General features: G+C 34.6%; 1 protein-coding gene across 17 annotated transcripts in view; it reads right to left on the reverse strand.

Moving 5' to 3' along the window:
* The window catches only part of SOX5 (SRY-box transcription factor 5), a 1,002,891-nt gene that overhangs the window by 176,139 nt on the left and 810,406 nt on the right, over nucleotides 1-16,346 (reverse strand). The gene's annotated exons all lie outside the window — the stretch shown is intronic.

Raw genomic sequence — 16,346 nt, forward strand, 5'->3', positions numbered from 1 at the left:
CATGCCTTTGAGAACTTCAGTACTCTTCATAAATACCATAATCCTGATTTCCTTTAATTTAAAAATAACCAAAGAATGTCCACTGATTGGCTTTATCATTACCTTTTTCCTGTGATAGACCCATATAATGTTATTCTATGATTATGACTGTATACAAGAAAAATCATCAGATACCTGAATTGTGTCACCACATGGATGAGCACAGATTTACCAGATGAATTAAAACCTAATTGCTCTATGACTCAAAGTGGGATTTTGTTTACATGTATTAACATTGTATCCTATAGTGGCCATGGAAGAGATAAAAAAAAATATAACAATGATAGTACTGTGAGAAATGAGATTCGCAAGGTACTCTAAGAAATGAGACTCTCCTACGATTAAAAATATTATTAGCATTTTCATGCTACCAGGGTACTAAACCTTTTTAAAGCAGGTATTTACAAAAACATCTGATGGATAGTTATGTCTGTATTGTGTTCTTTCTCCTAAATTCTGCTGAAATGATCTGTTGTCTAGGAATGAGTTTGTGTCACGAGCATGGGAATAATTGGGGAGAGAACAACTGGATAAGAGTGCAAAAAGACAAAGATATGAGGTAGCAGAAGACAGGTTAAAGAGAAGTCAGTTTAAAGTAATGATGTGTTGATGGAAGTATTTGTAGACCTCAAGATAGTGCTTGTAATGCGTTTAAGAGCAGTAGCCTTTTTTAATCACAAAAGAGACTTCACTCAATGTCTCAAGGGATAAAGACTTTAGAGAAAGATCTTGCTTTCCTGAAGCATTTGTTACAGAATGAAACAGGAAAAGAGTGTTTTAAAACAATAGGACACTGCAAGATAAAGATTTCAATAAATGATAGGAGTATATCAAATACCCTAAATAGGGAGGCTGGGGAATGGGCATTATTTTATAGTGGGAAAAAAATCAATTGCATGATGGGGAAATATTTTCCTTTGCCAAAATCTTCATTTCCTATTTTAGGTTTTTAAAACATCTAGAAATCAAGATGTTCCTTAAAATATTTTAGTTTTACTTTGAAAGGTCCTCAGCTACTCTTTATCAAGAATACTTCTCTTGGAGAAGCACATCAGACATTATTTTCATGCTAGAACATCGTTGTTTTTGTTTTCCTTATTTAGAGTCTAATGGTATGACATTATAAATTTTTATCTAAAATGGATCAAGCAGAGATACTAGCTCACTGTAAAAATAATCATTAAAAAACAGGAACTATCACAAACCAATGAAATATATGTTTAAAAAGTTTTATATGTACGCCTTCTGAAATGATATACTGATAATTTTAGTGAATCAAAATGTGATTAACATTTCCTAATTGTTCTATCCTAAGTGATGTGTCATTTACAATTTCTATGGCAACATTCAAATATTGTTCCAAATTTCTTTAGCAAAAGATTTAGTATCTGTTTCAAATTCCAGATAAAGTAACAAACTCAATTTGATGGGCTCTGCAGAATTACTGCTCATTTTGTTTCCAGGAGTGCTTATGATCTTGATTTATTTGATATAATTAACCAGGGCTAAGAGACTAGGGTCTATGTCTAATTACTTATGGGAATTCGGCATAGCTCTTATTATTTCTGGACCACATCTTCTCCTTCTACCAAAGAAAAAGTTGGACGAACTTAGCTCTAAAGTCTATTTTTTATATTAATTATTTTATCGATCACAGGGTTCTAATTCAGTACTACTCTACCAAAGTGTTGGTCTGTGATGAGGTCAGGAGCTTGTACTAGTATGTAATCTACTGAACTGCTTCCTTCATCAAGAAAGTACTGCAGTGAAAAAGTATGTCAGCTGAATTAAAGTGGGTTTAGCAAGCTCCTTATCTCATTAAGGACTTCAGCAGTTCAAAAAATGGTCTGAGGGCCCTACAGTCCTAACACATTCTTTTCCTGCTCACTCAAATGAATATCTTCGAGCATACCCAAAAGTTTTTACAATGATGCAAACATTAGTACTCCTCAGTCTTACAGCAATTGAGAAGAGTAAAATAATTTGCAGTTTCGTAAGTATACCCCTCAACCCCACAATTGGTTTTTCCTTAAATAATTAAGAGACTATATGTTACCTTTAGCCTCCCAAGACATGGGCTCAAGCCAAAGAAGCTTGAATTAACCACAGCTATGGTTCTTGTGACTATATCTAAAACTGACCCTGACCAAAAAAAACAAAACAAAAGAACACAAACAAACAAAAAACCCCAAGTGTCTTTATGAGTTTTCAAACCGAAACAAGTTATTTAAATAGATAACATGGCATTCACAGGAGAGTTAAAATCATTGGGGTATGCTGCATTCCTCTTATTAAGATCCAGAGAGTACAGAAGAACAAGTAACTAGTGCATAGACAGATGAAATATTTAAAATATGAATGTCCTAGAAAATTTAGAGCAGTATATACATGCACTGAATATACAAGCCTAATAACAGAGTACAAAAAAATCTGTCATTTTCAGAAGTTCCTATTTGTGGAAATTACAGCCCAGTGAATCTGTATATTCTTTCATTAACATAGTCTCAAAATTTAAAAGAAGAAACATACCCCTATCTTATTTTATTATATAATCATGCTCTTTAAGTCAGATACAACAGAATATTTTAAACATATGTTTTAAGTATTAAATATTTACCCAAGAAAAGAAGGGGGGAGGAAAATTGGGATTCATTCTCAGGGTAAAAATTACTATCTATATAAGTGGATGACATTTTCATTGTTCAGGTGCTTCAAGGCATCCATTTGGTCAAAGGCAGCTGCTTATATAAATAAGGGTGGAGCTCTTTAGTTACGCATTTTTAAATTTGGATGTTTCAAACTAAGGGCAAAATTTATCAGAATGTATGTAAATTATTTATCCATTGATTCATTTCGCAAATATTGACCCCTGACAACAACGCTTTCTCTTTCCCCCTTTTGCAGCTATTTGCTTGCCGAATAATTTTTTTCTCTCTTCAAACACATATACCACATTTCTATATACATTACTTCATTTTAAATGTCTTTAGTGCTTCTGAGTCTGACTGATGTAAGATGTTATTTTGAACATGCCAAAGCATCTAAATGGCCCCGGTCTTTTCTTTTCAGCCTGCATTCCTTGATAAGTGGCAGAGCTTCCCACTTATCAGTCACTCAAAGTGACTGTAGCTGTCAGTTGTGTACAAAGCGCAATCAGTTTGGAAGCGGAGACACCAGCATTTTTCTTCTCAGCTTGAAGCAAACACGTTTTGACTGCTAGTCATTCAATTTTAAAGCATCCTCAATTAGGGGCGGATGAAGATATAAAGAAAACACATCCTAAACACCTCCACCAGGCAACAGAAATATTTTATTGTTATCTCTTGATTTACCTCACGGCAGCACCATCCCTCCTCTTCTGGCTGCATGACACGGGTGCTCATGACAACACACCCTCTATCATGGAAAGATTGCAATAATATATTATACTAACACTCTGTGAAACCTCTGCTGGAGCCTGTTTATGTTTTCTTTTGCTCTCTGCACTACTTGCTTCACCCCACAAAAATTCAAATAATTTATTTTAAAATTAAAACAAAATGATCTTTTAGATTCACTTGGCTTATGAGTGGACAACTTTTCATTCAATGAAAACAAGAAAGCCAGTTGCCTAATGAGAATAAAAAGGAGGAGACTTAGCCAGAGAAGGAACTATGGGAGAAAGAAAATAAAATTAGAAGGGTAAAGGAAATGACTATGTCAGATGGTCAAGCAGCAGGTGTAGACACAGATACTGGCAAAGTAGTGGAAAGGAATACAGAGGTAGAGAGGGAGTAAAAACATGTATTCAGAATTAGATGGTGGTTATGGTAGAAGAAAGGAAATTTAAATATATATTTTGGCAATGAACAGAAAATGAAGGGAAACAATGATTCAAAAAGATGTATAGAAACCTGAGTATACATACGCACATATATACACACTCACACAGTGTATACACCTATATTAATATAAATCTCTAGTTAAATATGTGTATGATATCAACATTAGCTCATTACTTTACCTCTTTTAGCAAACATATGTGCATGCTATGAAAGTTCATTAGTTCACCTCTTCTCATTTCCTATTTAGGTATAACAAGATTGCCAACATCAGATAATTCTTTTTAAAGACATTTATTGATTTCCCCCATTTATAAAAGAGCACTCTCTTACCTGGTTTATTATAGAAAGCAAAACCGAATTGCTTTTTAAAAAAATCCTGCCACATTTGCCGTTTAATAGGTTTAATTCAGTTTGATAAGATCAATTACTCTTATTTTCTTGGGATTATCTGAATTAAATCATTCATTGCTACTCTAATAAGGAGAGAGAGGAAGAAGGTGCCTTTTAAGTTTACATAGTACTCAGCTATCAGGATCTCAGATTTTCTCTCTCTTTCTCTCTCTCTCTCTCTCTCTCTCACACACACACACACACACACACACACGCACGCTCTTCAGTTCCACGGTCTATAAAATGGAGATAATGTCATAACCTATCTGAATTCTTGTGATAATTATATGAAATGACCTCCGCAAAGTGCCAAGTACTTAATGAGCAATGGGCTCCTCCTTCTCACCAGTATAATACAAAGTACAAAATGACTTTACAAACCATATACAGCACTAGGAAATATTGGTTATCTATTTTTGATGGCTCCCTAAACATCTATTTCAATCCCTTGAGAAAATTATCATCTTATTATTACATATACTACAGAGTGGGTAATGTGCCCACACTTTATTCATTAATCCATTCAATAAATATTTTAAAGTTCTTATTATATGCCAGGAGCTATTATATGTACTTTGGGTATAGCAGTGAGCAAGGCAGATCAAATATTTGACTCCACAGAACTTATTGCCAGGTGTGTATTGTGGTACAATATGGGGTACAGCAAAACCAAGGTACATATAAGGGGGTGATAAGGGCTCCGAAGAGAAGTAAGCAGGACAAGTGATCAGAGATGACTAGGGGATGCAAGGATTATTTTGGATTGGGTTGTCAGAGATGCCCCACCCCAACCCCCTCCCCCACTCCAAGGAGGATGGCATTTGAAGAGAGACCTGAATGAAATGAGGGTCTGAGTTTTGTGATGAACTAAAGAAAGCATTCCAGGCCATAAGAAAGACAAATAAAAATGTACTGATGCTAGAACATTCTTGGCATATTCCCTGAAACCAGGAAGGACAGGATTCTAGGGCAGAAGGAATGAGGGAGATAGTTCGAGAGGTTGGCATTTAAATTCAGCCCAATAGACTAACATAAGGAGAGTGAATTTATTTTAAATGACATGATTTTGAGCATGGTTACAGCATAATTAAATTTAAAAGATCACACTAGCAGCTATGTGAAATGCCTACTTAGGGGGTTAACAGAGGAAGTTGGATTACCAGCTTGGTGAGGAGGCTACTATGGGAGCCTAGGTGAGACATGATGGTGAGTTATGGTAAGAGAAGTCAGTCAATTGATAGATTGAGGATAAAAACCAATGTTGATGGATTAGGTGTGAGGTATAAAAGAATGAAAGGTTTTAAGGATACTTCCTAGGTTTTGGTGACAGCAACTAGGCATATGGTCTCATACTCATAGTTGGATAAACTGGGAAATAATGAGTTTTGGAAACATAATTAAAGGTTCTACTTTCAAAATGTGAAATTTGGGTGCTTACTAGTTATGTATTTAAATAGGCTGAGTAGGCAGTTGGATATTTGACTCTGAGGGTTAGGAGAGAGATCAAGGATGGAAAGATACATTTTCAAGTCTTATCTTTAAAATAGTACATAAAATGATTAGATGAGATCATTTAAGAAGTAAGTCAGATGATGGAGAATTATAGCAAGTTAGCCTTTGAAGGATGCGGAAGAAGCCACCAAAAGAGACTGAGGATGGAGAATAAAAAGTTTTTTGTTTTTGCTTTTTTTGTTTTTTCTAAAGCAGATTGTGGTCTTTTGGAGGCCAACTGAAGAGTGTTACACGAAAGTGGGAGTAATCAGCTTTATCAAATGCTGCTGTGTGACTGAGAATTTACCACTTCTAGAATACTCATTGCAGAAGAAGCAATTCCAGTTTTTCTGTTTGCTTTTCCTTCAAGGGAAAGCTAGCAACATAAAGTTATCCTCAATGTTCTATTTGCCTTCCTTTCTTATTTTATTTGACTGTTAGTCTTTCTTTTCTAAAGAAAAACAGAGCCAAACACACACACACACACACACACACACACACACACACACACACACAAACACAGTAAAAAAGTCAGTTTATTTTTGTCTATAAGTTACATAAAAATTTACCAGTTTTTCAAAATAAGTAAATCAGATGTGATTTCACTCATATGTGGAATTTAAGAAACAAAACAGAGGATCATAGGGGAAGGGAGGGAAAAATAAAATAAGATGAAATCAAAGAGGGAGATAAACCATAAGAAACTCTTTTTATTATTATTATCATTTTTTTTATTATGTTATGTTAATCACCATACATTACATCATTAGTTTTTGATGTAGTGTTCCATGATTCATTGTTTGCGTATAACACCCAGTGCTCCATTCAGTATGTGCCCTCTTTAATACCCATCACCAGGCTAACCCATCCCCCCCTCCCCTCTAAAACCCTCAGTTTGTTTCTCAGAGTCCATAGTCTTTCCCTATGATTAAGAGTTTCTTATGGGGAGACGAACCATAAGAAACTCTTAATCATAGGAAACCAACTGAGGGTTGCTGGAGGGGAGAGGTGGTAGGGAGATGGGGTAACTGGGTGATAGACATTAAGGAGGGGACTTGATGTAATGAGCACTGGGTATTATATGCAACTGATGAATCACTGAACTCTAACACTGAAATTAATGATACACTATATGTTAATTAAATGAATTTAAATAAAATAAAACTTAAAAGATTTTACCAGCTTTTAAGTAGAAATTAGTCCTTGAGCTAGAGAACTGAACCAAATTTGCCATGTGCTGGAAATGCCTGGAATGTAAGTCTTGACTCATGATGTAACTACTCTTCATAGAATAATTAATTTTATGTTAACACTCTGTTAATTTCATTGGCATCTAATTTTCTTCCTGTTTGTCAACTCTATTCAAAGACAAGAGATAGAAATTCTTTCTAAAGGCTCTGTGAGCAACTCCCTACTACAGCATTTAGTGTAAACTAAGGTAAAATAGATTCATTTTAGGCCAACATATTGACTTCTGGCCTATATTTCCAAATCTGTTGTTGTTAACTTGCTTTGTTTTGTTTTGTTTCCCACTATTTGATTATTACATTCCCAGGGTTTTATCTAAGCCCTGATGGGCCTTGTTTTGTTAACTGATAAGATATGGAGTACAGAGCAGTGAGGAACAGTGTTCGACTTTTTCCACAGGTAATGTTGTTTGGGAAAAGGTTGTAAAGTCATGGGAAAGACTGTTGTCAGTCTGCTTTCTGAGCCAGTCTCAGTGATTCCATAATGGCCATACTGGATCAAATGAACCTGGGCTTCACTTCAGAAATCATACTGCAAAGATGAGAGAAAGAAGCAGCACAGAAATGGCACCGAAATAAAATAGAAAAAGGAAAACAATAAGGAAGATTATTTGAGATTCCACATAAAAGATGAGAAAAAAACATCTCCTTCCATGAAATGCATTGTTTGTTTTTAGTGAAAAGCCCAAGTCAGGATGAATGCATTCCAGAAACAGATTACAGCTTCCAAAAACTGTTGTCAAAATTACTTCAGCATAGTCATCAAATATAGTTACTTTAACCAGGGTCTCAGTAATGATATTAAAGAGTTTAAAATATCAGGGCCATAGTTTAAAATTCTACATAAAATTTGTATTGTTTGATAAATCTATCAAAAAGAGAAAAAGGATGGTGATATTCTCCATTTCTATGTTCCTTGGAAACACCAAGGAAACTATAAAATATACATTTACAAATCGTAGAACTGTGAAGTTTGGTTTTGAAGCCTCAAGCTGTTCCTTTCTGCCATAACTCATTGTCTTTACAAGGACTCCTTCATTCCCACATACTGGTTTCTGTGACTTGAATATTTAAAAATAAATTTAAGAATAATAAATAAATAAATATTTTAGAAAGAAAGAGAAAAGAAAAGAAAAGAAACAAGGAAGGAAGGAAAGAAGGATGGATTTTTTAAAATGATGTCCTGATTTCCAATCCAGGGTGACAGACTGATCATGTGTATTTATTGCATTTTTTCCTGAGATACTACTGAAATGATAAAAACAGACAAATTTAAAATCATGTATCACATAAAACAGTAAAGAATAAGATATTTACACAGGCAAGAAATTTGACTAGAGTTCTGGAAGATGAAAATTGTAGAATGTTAACTAAAAGTGGGTGAAACAAACTAGAGTATACATGGAAGGAGTTAAGCAGAAATGGGGTTTAACTTGCCCTCAGAACCACCAGAAAGTCTTGGGACTTGACAGTCTAGGTATGAGGGAGAGCAGGAGTGAGACCTGGATTACAAACAGTGGTATTAGTTAAAAGTAGCTCCATCAGTTCACCTCTACCCCAGCTACATCACACACCCTCAACAGAAATTGAAGAATCTGGGAAAACTTAAGATAGTTAGCATGAACATTGGAATTCCAGAACAAAGACTTCTGTATCCATACATGTAATATATGGCCAGCTTCTTGTTCTCACTAAAGCTGTGTTCACGTGTTGATAAACCTCATTCATAGTCACAGCTCCCAATCTAGTTTTTCTTATATTGCTTTTAAATCTGAATGGTAACTAATGATTTTTTAAAATTTGAGCAGAACTTTAAGCTGAAAGAGAAACATCAAGATAAGCAAGCAGGTGAAAAATGGAGGAAAAGAAAATTTAAGGAAATGAGAATTTAACTTTTTAAAAACACCCCCAAGTTTCAATTCAATGAGAAATGACAAGAACAGGATTAAACAAGAATAGGATAACCTGAAAACAGAATTATCAGGGAGCAAGAAGAAGCTTGTGGAAATGTAAAAGGTAATTTCTCAAAGATTCAATTAAACACTTCAGAAGATAAATTTCAGGCAATCCCCTAGGAAGAAGAATCAAGAAGCAGAGGTAAAAATATGAACAATAAGTAACATATTTATTAGTCCAGAAAAAGAAAATAAAATATCTGTGTCACAGAAGTGCAGAAAGAACTGGAAAATAAGGAGATAAATGGGCAAAGAAAAAAAAAAAGCAAGAGAATTTTTCAGAGCAAAGAACTACAACTCTTTAGACTAAAAGATTCATGGAATTTACAAAATAATAAATGAAAAATATCTGTATACATTCCAGTGAAATGTCACAGTAATTAGAAGATACTAAAAACTTTCAGAAAGGAGAAAAATTGGTCATCACCAACAACAAAAGTCAGATCAACATCATATTTCTTGTCGATGTTAGAAGATGATGAATCAATGGATTTGAAATGTAAGGAAAATGATTTCCAGCTTAGAATTTCATTTTCAGCCAAACTATCAATCAAGTAGAGAGTTTAAATAGAATATTATTACACATACATATATTTAGAATGTTTTTATCCCAGACCCTTTATATCCTGCATCCCCACACTGCTCCTTTTCTTTCAGGAAGTTTCTTGATGTGGTTCTAGAGCAAAATAAGGAGATAAACCAAGGAGGACAATATAGGAAACAGTGATTCCAACTCCAGAATTATAAATGGACATTCCAGAATGTTGGCTGGACCAACTGATCTAAATGAAAGCAGGGCAGACAGCTAAGAAGCAGTTATCAAGAAAAGCGGCGTTCTGGAGATCTGATTTATTCTTGAGAATTTATGAAGTTATAAAGCAAATCACATGAGTAACATGAGGGAAAAAAAAAGAAAAGAAAAGGCAATTGGAAAGCACAAAGTTACATGAAAAGGAAATACGGAATATCCCTTTAAGACTATCCAAGAAACAATACGAAGATTTGTATTTTAATGTAAGCACCATTTTTTAAATTTTATTATGTTATGTTAATCACCATACATTACAACCTTAGTTTTTGATGTAGTGTCCCATGATTCATTGTTTGCGTATAATACTCAGTGCTCCATTCAATACATGCCCTCTTTAATACCCATCACCGGGCTAACCCATCCCCCCCACACCCTCCCCTGTAGAAACCTCAGTTTGTTTCTCAGAGTCCATAGTCTCTCATGGTTCGTCTCCCCCTCCAATTTCCCCCCCTACATTTTTGCCTTCCTACTATCTTCTTTTTTTTTTTTTTTAACATATAATGTATTATTTGTTTCAGAGGTACAGGTCTGTGATTCAACAGTCTTACACAATTCACAGCGCTCACCATAGCACATACCCTCCCCAGTGTCCATCACCCAGCCACCCCATCCCTCCCACCCCACCACTCCAGCAACCCTCAGTTTGTTTCCTGAGATTAAGAATTCTCCAGTCAGTGAGATCATATGATACATGTCTTTCTCTGATTGACTTATTTCGCTCCGCATAATACCCTCTAGTTCCAACCACCTCGTTGCAAATGGCAAGATTTCATTCCTTTTGATGGCTGCATAATATTCCATTGTGTGTGTGTGTGTGTGTGTGTGTGTGTGTGTGTGTGTGTGTGTATATATGTATGTGTATATATATATATATACACATACACACACATATAGACACACACACATACACACACACACACACACACATCTTCTTTATCCATTCATCTGTTGATGGACATCTTGGCTCTTTCCATAGTCTGGCTATTGTGGACATTGCTGCTATAAACATTGGGGTTCATGTACCCCTTCAGATCACTACATTTGTATCCTTGGGGTAAATACCCAGTAGGTAAGCAGCATTTTTTAAATTTTCAACTTTTAAGATTAACCATTAGGTAAAGCACAACAGGTACGTGTGTATACATACATACCTACACACACACACACACACACAAACTTATTATATATATTTAGAGTAGACATACAGGTAACAGAAATTGGCAATTGGGAATAAGAGAAAAGAGATTCCATCCTCATCTGACGAGGCAAGTGTGAAGAGACTATTTATAATTGATTGACAAAGAAAAGAGGTGTAAGTAAATTATTTAAAGCTTAGAAGTACCTATTGGAAGAATTTAAATGACTTTTGTAACTACACTATAAGGTGAGGGAGGGGATTGGGGGGGATGTCAGGATGGAGACACGAGAACTCAGCAAATCTTCATTTCTAAGTTAATGAAATTTAAAAAGTAGATAAGTCATAAACAGCATTATAGTTGTATTTTTATATACTTAGTGAATACTAAGAAGTTATTAAAAATGAAAACTTAAAAGATTTTAAAGTGGCTCCTTCTGAGTAAAAGGATTGGGCACAGTATACAGAGGAGCATATAGAGGATTTGGTTCTGGATAGTTGCTTTCCTTATTCTCTTGTACACTTAGCCATGTGACATGTGTTATATCAGTAAAAATTAAACTGTATATGCATATCAATCAATCTGTACCTTTATCTATGGAGACAGGCTTATCTATGAGGAAAATCCCATCATTAGGTAATTGCCAGCAGATGTATTAAAAATGCTTTAAGGATTTTAAAGTGGCTCTCTCTGAATAAAAGGACAGAGAGCTGCAGGTAGCATCCCTGATCTTCTAGGAGAGGTCACCTATCTTCTCAAATGGATCTTCTACTTCCATAAAGTACAAGGAAGAGCAGGAAGTCACCCTTCAAGCTACTTCTTTGTATCTCCTCCATATTTTCTCCTCCAATAATCTATCTGAAAGCCTAGCACTGTATCCTGTCCAGTTGTGGTATATTTTATTTCCTACAGCAAAACATTAGTCAGAGCTCAAGGAGTTAATGCATTTCCTTCTCAGGTTGAAATGTTACCTTAATTGCATGGTGTTTATTCTTGGCATTTCCAGTCTCCTAAAGAGACAAGGTTACTTTGCAATCTCTTTGTCCTCATGTATGTGTGTGGAGTCTTGTTGAGGGGGGGTAAAATGCTTGCAACTTACCACACTCAGAGAAAGAAATCATAAATCAGCAGGTCAGTCAGGTACTATTATTTCACCTTTCACGTTATTATGTTTTCAATACAATATTTCAATGGATTTTGTTCTGCATAATAATTTATCAAGAATTACCAAAACTCTTAATGAGCTCAGAGAACTTTGGCTCCAATAAAATGAAACCTTTATCACAAATTGGTTGAGCCCATGACTGCAACTTAATCATTCAATTGTACATAAGTCAAGTTGTATTTTTATTTTGTAGGAATAAGTTCCCAGGGAAAGAAAACTCATTTTAAAACTTCGGGCCATTAAGCCTTAAATGGTAGAATGTCAGTGAAATAAAAATGAACTGGGCCAAGACTTGGGAGAAACTTGGAACCCAGCCATTGTTCTACAAGTAACAACTTCTGTGACATTGGGAAAATCTTCTAACCTTACTTGGTTTCAGTGTACAAATGTCAAAATGAGAGATAGGTCTAAATAAAGGCTTTCTAAAAATCCCTTGTAGTTCTAAAATCATATGAATTGTTGGAACACTGAACTTAGTGTTCAGTGACTACTGCCATGTATATTATATTTTTTTTTCCTAGAAATTCTCCTCTTGCTGGAAATACTCATTAAATTGTTCATCATCAGAAATACAGAAGAACAAGTTTTTCTCTCCTAATGACCTAGGCAAAAATTTTCAGCATTGTGTGCTCACTACATGTCAGGTATGATTCCATTTAATCCTCAAACTAAGCCAGTGTCAGTTATTATAATTCCCATTTAATAGATGGGAATAATGAAACCAGAGGGATTAAGCAATTTTCCTAAGATCACACAACACATGAGGTGTGAACATGCAGAGACTGAATTCAGGTATGTCTAATTCCAGAGAACCCGCTCTCTATCTTTATTTTTAATCATTTAATACAATTAAAATTGTATTTCATACAGTTAAATATAGTCCTATACCACCTGAAGAGCCAAGCTCTTCCCTATAAACATTGGAATACACACTGGCCAGTTAATACAAAAGAACAGAGATTTGTCCTTTGCTCTACCCTTAGCTCTAGACAGAATCAGTGACCCAAAGCTACTACTAGTTCTGCAAATGTATACCTTATGAATCGGAAAGAATGACAGGTGATTGTTAAATACCAAATCTTTGCCCCCAAGAGAATATAATGAACAACAAACAATTGGAACAATTTGTCAGAAGGGAAAATGCAACAGATTTGTGGAATCTCTTAAGAAAATTCAAACACTAAACTTTCAGTATGGGAATCATGACAAATACACATTTTAAAAGAAGTAAAACATCTTTAAAATTTCCCTTAAAAATACCTGAAGGGGATTTCATACTAGAGCATGTTATTGGACTGACCCTATTAGATGCTAATAAGAACCTAAAATTCCATTAAGTATTATTGAAAAAAGGTAAAAAAAAAAAAAATTAAACTAGGACATGCTTCCCCCTCTCACTCCCAAAGCTATAGAAACCCTGTCCCATACAAAGCTTCAAGATAAAAGGAACTTGAGTCTCTAGGGGCATTCAGTTTGTTGCCATAATGGAAGCTGAGTAGAGGTCACTCATTCATTTACTTTAAAAGGTTTTGGTAACAGTGAATGAGGTCAAGATGAACCGTTGGTTTAGGATCATTATTGGAAACATAAACCACCTCCTAGCAATCCCTATTAGAAACAGGTTGATTTAATGTAAAAAAGAGATTAGTCAGAAAATAAAATTGCTAAAAGATGGGCAATGTAGCATAAGCAAAAGATTAAAAGAAAAAAAAGGTTATTTTTTTAAAAATGTAAAAGATATTTTTCTCTGAAATATCTATAAATTTCATCTCACATATTAACGTGCATTAAGAGTTAGCTAGGTACAGTAAGCAGGAATGCAAAAATATCCTACTTTTTAAAGGACAATAAAGAAAAATATTAAAGGAAAACTGCTGAATGGGAGAAAAAGAAGTCGAACTTCTTAGTGTTGCTAAAATTGAGAGTCTCATAAAGAAACAGACAAGTTCTTGTGGGAAGATGAGATATTTTCTGGTATTATGACATGATTTTATTTGTAAAATGAACTGATTTATGATGTTAGAAAGAATAACAGAAAACTTTTTCGTTTCTTCTTTTAATCTAATGAGTTATGTGAATCAACTTAGAAGACTATAACTCTACATAAAGTCTTTGCAAGGAAGTAATGTAGATCGAGTTCTCAATCCAATTAGAATCATGCAATTAGAGCTAAGGTTGCTTTTTTAAAGAGAGAAAAACTGTTCATATAGAATTGATCCTAAGTGATTGAATAAAATTGGTGAATTTGCTAATTCTTACAGCATTTTCTCTTTGAATATATAACTACAGAGTAAAACCTACTACCACTTTTTCATCTGGAGTTGAAAGAAGATAGAAATAATAGGCCAAGAGAAATCTTAAGTAACTTGGGTCATTAGAATATGTGAATGTTTGTGCATACACAAACTTGTTCATACACTTTTTTTTAAAATCTAATGACACATACTTCAAATGTAATAAAGATGTCTAAATTAACCTCTCCTTTAAAGAGAACTCAGTAAAAGAATGAGAGAAATGTTGGGGAACATCATCCTCTTGTCATTTAACACAGCTATCAAGTGTGAAAATTTGTCCTGCTCTCTTACCCTGTCAATCTAATCCATCTAGCAGATCTGTCTACCCATCTAATGCTTTGCATGCCTTTACCAACATTTGGGGCAAGCGTGTATTTATAATTGAAACCAAAAGCTTAAAGGCAGCCTTAATTGTGGGTCGAATAACATTGCAGCCCACTATTCTACCGATAAAGAAACTGGAATGCATTGTTTTCTAAAGCTCAAAGAGACAATGGTATAAAACACGTAAGAAAATGCAATCAGGATGAACAATGTAAGTTGGTGTGTTTATTTCTACAAGGTCTTTAGCTCCGTATCTAAGAAAGATAAAGAAGGAGATCAATTCAAAATATACTATGTAAGTATTTGCAGATATCAAGTAAATTTATTCTATTGTAAATTCTCATGTAAGCACTGATTATGTGTGCATTGACAAAAATAAGTTTTATAATGCTATTTGTTGTGAATTTGGTTTGCCTTCCACGATAGCAGATTTGATTCTTACCCTTCTTCTTCCTTGTCAGATGCTGCCAAGGAAAAGGAAGAAGGGGAAAGAAGAAAAGGGAGAGAAAACATTCTCAAAAAGAAATGTGGCAAGGATTTACATGAGCAAAAAAAAGGATCTGTTCCACATTTTTAATCTTCTTTCTCTACACATGTCCCTATAGTGGTCCTTCCCATAACTGAATAATCTCTCAATAGACTAATTTAAATATATTGTGACTCTCATAACTATTAAGTATTTGTAAGACTGCCCCAAATCAACAATTTATAAAATATACTTTAGAAGTATGCTTTTAGTTAATGAATACATTAAAAGCTGTGTAAATGAATTCCTTTCAGATTGTCAGTCTTGCTCAGTACTTAATTTTTGCTTGAAACATTTCCTACTTCCCATATTAAAATATATATATATATATATATATATATATATATATATATATGGCCATAACTGCTTTATTATCTTAGATTTTCAATTAAAAACATTTTAAATGTAGATAACCTGGTACCATCAATTAAAACTATATTCAAAGTCAGCATATTTAGACTGAACATGAATAGAACAAACAGTTTTTTGTATTTTTTTTTTTTTTAAGTAGGTTCCACACCCAGCATGGAGCCCAACAAGGGCTCAAACTCACAACGGTGAGATCAAGACCTGAGCGGAGATCAAGAGTCCAAAGCTCAACTGACTGAGTCACCCAGGCACCCCCCAATGAACAGTTTCAAACCACTAAATTTAATAAACCACATTCCAGATATGAACAGATTGATAACATCACATTAGGATTTGCTGCTCGTAATTACAGTTAAGGAGAGCAAAGAATCCTGGTTGGATCATCTCACTGATGTTTCTCTGTCTCCCTGAAGCTATGACTAGCTCACTAAAATGTCAGGTGGACCAAGAATGAGCAAACCCTGACTGGGCTATATAATCCAGGGTAAAGAAATTAAGTATACCTGGCCCAATTAGGTAAAATGGGATAAACTTTGCTGGCAATGAAGTCTAAACGTGATTAAATACACAAATGAAATAACGTAGACATGTCTGCTTCTGTCATTTATGGTATTTACACTGAAAAAATATGCTGGATTCTCAAGACAGAATTTCAAAAGAATGATGAATTTTTCCTCTCTAACATCTGCTTCCAGAAGACGATGTTACATAGGGTGGATTCATAGCTCCATGAATTAGATTCCTTTTCTTGCTGGCAATAGCAAGTATGTATTGA

The sequence above is a fragment of the Phoca vitulina genome, unplaced genomic scaffold (genome assembly GCF_004348235.1).
Source record: "Phoca vitulina isolate PV1807 unplaced genomic scaffold, GSC_HSeal_1.0 scaffold49, whole genome shotgun sequence".
Classification (NCBI taxonomy): domain Eukaryota; kingdom Metazoa; phylum Chordata; class Mammalia; order Carnivora; family Phocidae; genus Phoca; species Phoca vitulina.